General features: G+C 39.8%; 1 long non-coding RNA gene across 1 annotated transcript; it reads right to left on the reverse strand.

Moving 5' to 3' along the window:
• Window positions 1-2284: 2284 nt before the first annotated feature.
• On the reverse strand, window positions 2285-3600 carry LOC118484660. The gene is made up of 4 exons (XR_004873801.1): window positions 3413-3600; window positions 3139-3286; window positions 2911-3060; window positions 2285-2343 (listed from the first exon to the last, which is right to left on the reverse strand). It is a non-coding gene; the product is annotated as an uncharacterized LOC118484660 (long non-coding RNA).
• Window positions 3601-3677: the final 77 nt, after the last annotated feature.

The following is a 3677-nucleotide window of genomic DNA, read 5'->3' on the forward strand; positions in this document are numbered from 1 at the left end:
GCAATCGCCCTATGGCCGTGGGGTATGGAGCTTGGGTTGGGGCGTGGGTTGGGGGAAAACGCCCAAGGCACCACCCTGGGTGGGCTTGGGTTGGGGCGTGGCCCCTTGGGGCTTGGGTTTCAAGCCGGGCGTGGGGCGGGGGAGCAAGGTGACATGGCGGTTTGTGAATGGCCAAAAGAAAATAGCCGTTGGGCTAGCCGTTGGCCAACAGCTATATTAAAAAAAAATTAATTTTTTCTTCCATTTTTTCACTATAAAACTCACATTTTTCTTCCATTTTTTACCAAATTCAACCACATCTTCTATACATCTTCAAATTCTCCTTCTACAATACGAAAAAATGCATCCTTATAACCGTGATTATGACCCGACAAACCCGTATGCATTCCAAGAAACTAATCCTAGCTCACCACACAATCGTCCAATTCCTCGTCCATTTTTCATACACTCTTCTATGCCCCATGAAGCGAGTTATGCATCGCTTCTTGGGAATCGTGTATTTACTAACTTCCCACACTCTGATGATTCGATACCTACCCCGTTTACACAATCGCCCATCAACCTTTCACGAACCTCCATCGACCTTTCACAAAACGAAACCGTTCCCGAAACTCAACCACCCGATGATGGTCCTTCCGCATCGAAACCCCTCAAAAAGAGAAGTCGTAAGAAAAAAAACCGAGGAGGATAAAGTAGTTGAAACCGCCAAACGAAAACAAACAAAAATGGGTCTATGTTGAAGAAGTTGCATTGGCGAGGGCTTGGTGTGAACAATCTCAACATTCAACTTTAGGTATTCTTAACCTTTGTTTATATTAATGGAATGGTTATTTTTTATATAACTTTGTAATATATTAATATTTTTTTATTAAAATAGGAAATTCGCAACATCGAACCGCCCTGTGGGAATCGGTTAGTAGACTATTCCATGAAGAAATGGGTAGGGGGACTTATCGTGAAAACGATAGCTTATCCTCAAAGTGGAGCGAGATAACCTCCCAACTTACAAAATTTAGTGGTTTTTTAAATAAAGCAAATCAAAACCCTAAAAGTGGTGAAACCGAAGCCGACGTTTTGACAAATGCAGTAAATGCATTCAAATCAAATATGAACACCAACTTTCGTTGCATGCATTGTTGGGAGATTTGTAAATTCCATCCAAAGTGGGCGACTATCCCCACTGGTAGCGAAACTAACTCGTCTAGTAAAAGGTCAAGGGCCTCGTCCCAAGCCCAATCTGATGCACGAGATCAAGAGTTTGAGGACCTTTTGGATGATTCGCCAAGCCCAAACCGGCATAAGCATGGAAGAAATGTCTCAAGAAGGCGTGCTCAAAAATCTAGATCTGATACGGCATCGCCTTCAGCTGGGAGTTCTGGCTCGCGTAGGGGAATATACAGCGACAAGTCGGATGACATTTCATGCAAGTTGGATACATTCAATGTATTCCAACAACAAAGGGCCGAAATACGAAGGATCAAGGAAGCTAGAGATGCCCTGAAACAAAGACGGGATGATTTGAAAATTCTATCCCAGCCGATTGATCACCTACAGGGTGACGAGTTAGAACTAGTCTTGGCGTTGAGAGAAGAGATAAAAAACAAATATAAAAGTTAGGAATTTTTTTTTTGTAATTTTCTTTATTTAAAAATATTAAAAAAAATTAAATTTGTTTTTTAAATAATATTGGGTCAGCCCAGCAGGTCAGCCCACGAAGCCCACCAACCCCACGCCCCCCAAACCCCCGCCCCACCATACCGTGTTGAATGTGGGTTTACCCATGTCTGCCACCCCATTCCACGTGTCAACCAATGCCCAACCCAAGCCCCACCATACCCCATGGTCTAACCCCTGAGTCCCATAATATGTATTCTTATGCTCTGACAAGATTTAAGTAATTACCTTGACTGATTCTTAGCATGTATTCTCATCTTCTATGTACTAGGTTATAACCCGGAAACTTTTCGGGTAGGAAAATTTAATTTACAATAAATAAAAATATATAAATAACATTTTTAACCTCTAAAGTATCATCTTTCCCTCATCTCCACCACAAATTTTTAATTCAGTTTCTTAAAGTTTTTCTAGTTGTAAAGAGCCATAAAAACATACAAAAACAAGATGAGTATATGTAATGTTTTTTTTTTGTATATATAAAGGATAGGTTATAACCCGGGAACTTCCCGGGCAGGAAAATTTAATTTAAACTAATCATAAATGTATAAATGAAATAACAATAACAGTACTAATCAAAAAACGAATACCGATATAGGTTCCGATTTAGTCGACTTCTTGCCGGGCCCATTTTGTCACCTCTACTTCACCTTTAAGCAGTTTGAGAATCTGCCAGAGAAGGAATTCAATTCAATTCAACTCGAGTTGATAAATTACTATCAGTACCAACGGTGTCAATCATGTCACCTTGGTGGGCTGCCAGGTTGACTTGTTCAACCTGAACACAACTCACATATTTATTCGTGTCAAAAACATCAACCCTGTCACGGACACACTTAAAATCGTGTAACCTCAACACAAACCGTTTAACCCATATCTAAATGTGACGGATTGTGGGTAGTAATCAAGTTGTAACCATGTTAATCAAGTTGGTGGGTTGTAATTAATGAGTTAAACGGGTTGGCGGGTTGATCTGTAACTAAACATGTTAGCGGGTCGACTTGTTTAAATAAAAGTATTAAACAGGTAACACGAACCGTTTACTAAACGGGTAGGATACAACAACCCAAAACATGATTATTTTTCATGGGGTGTTTTTGGTCGTGTGAAAAATTGAAACCCCTAGATTCGGTACACATGGCCCGGACTTTGGACTGGTACTAAAACCCGTATGACCCACTGGCCCACCTGTTTACCAACTTTAGGACAAAACATTGAGCAGAACAAAAGACTCACAATGGTGATTTGGGGCCGAGCCCTAGGTACACGTTTGATACAAAGCATAACAGCAAGAGCCATGCACTCCATTTGGTCAACATCATAGTCAACACCCAAAATGGGGTCCAACAATCTTGAAAATTTCTCGCTATTCAGAACTGGCTTTGCCTAAACACGAACAAATTTGTCTCTTTTAACATAAAAACAACAAAAGATTAAAAAGAAAAGTGTATTTGAGTTACATACCCACATAACCAAACTCTCATCACCCTTTAGATGTCCATTGCTTATCGGCTTCCTTCCGGTAAGAAGCTCAAGAAGCACAACACAAAATGCATACACATCAATTTTCTCTGTAACTTTTCCGTGCGTAAAATACTCAGGAGCCAAATAACTGCATTGTATAAGTTCATATCCTATTAACCCACTTTCATATTCATATAATCTAGAGATAAGAATGGAGGAACTTTACAGAAAGTTTTTAACACAAAAATTGGAAGTTGAAATTGAAGATGCAAACCGGAATGTGCCAGCAACATTAGTAGACGTTATTTGCAGTCCGGTTGGTGTAGCCCATTTAGCAAGACCGAAATCAGAGAGCTGAAATAAGCAATAACAACACGATCAACTTAAAATCCATTACAAAGTTGGGAGTGAGAATTTTAACACAAAACTCGTAGGTTTGACTTTATTCTAAACGGGTTTGGGTTATTTTCACATAATCATCTTCTAAACACCCTATTAATGCAAATAAATATCAAGATGGATCACATGTGGCTCACATA

The sequence above is a fragment of the Helianthus annuus genome, chromosome 12, assembly GCF_002127325.2.
Source record: "Helianthus annuus cultivar XRQ/B chromosome 12, HanXRQr2.0-SUNRISE, whole genome shotgun sequence".
NCBI lineage: Eukaryota > Viridiplantae > Streptophyta > Magnoliopsida > Asterales > Asteraceae > Helianthus > Helianthus annuus.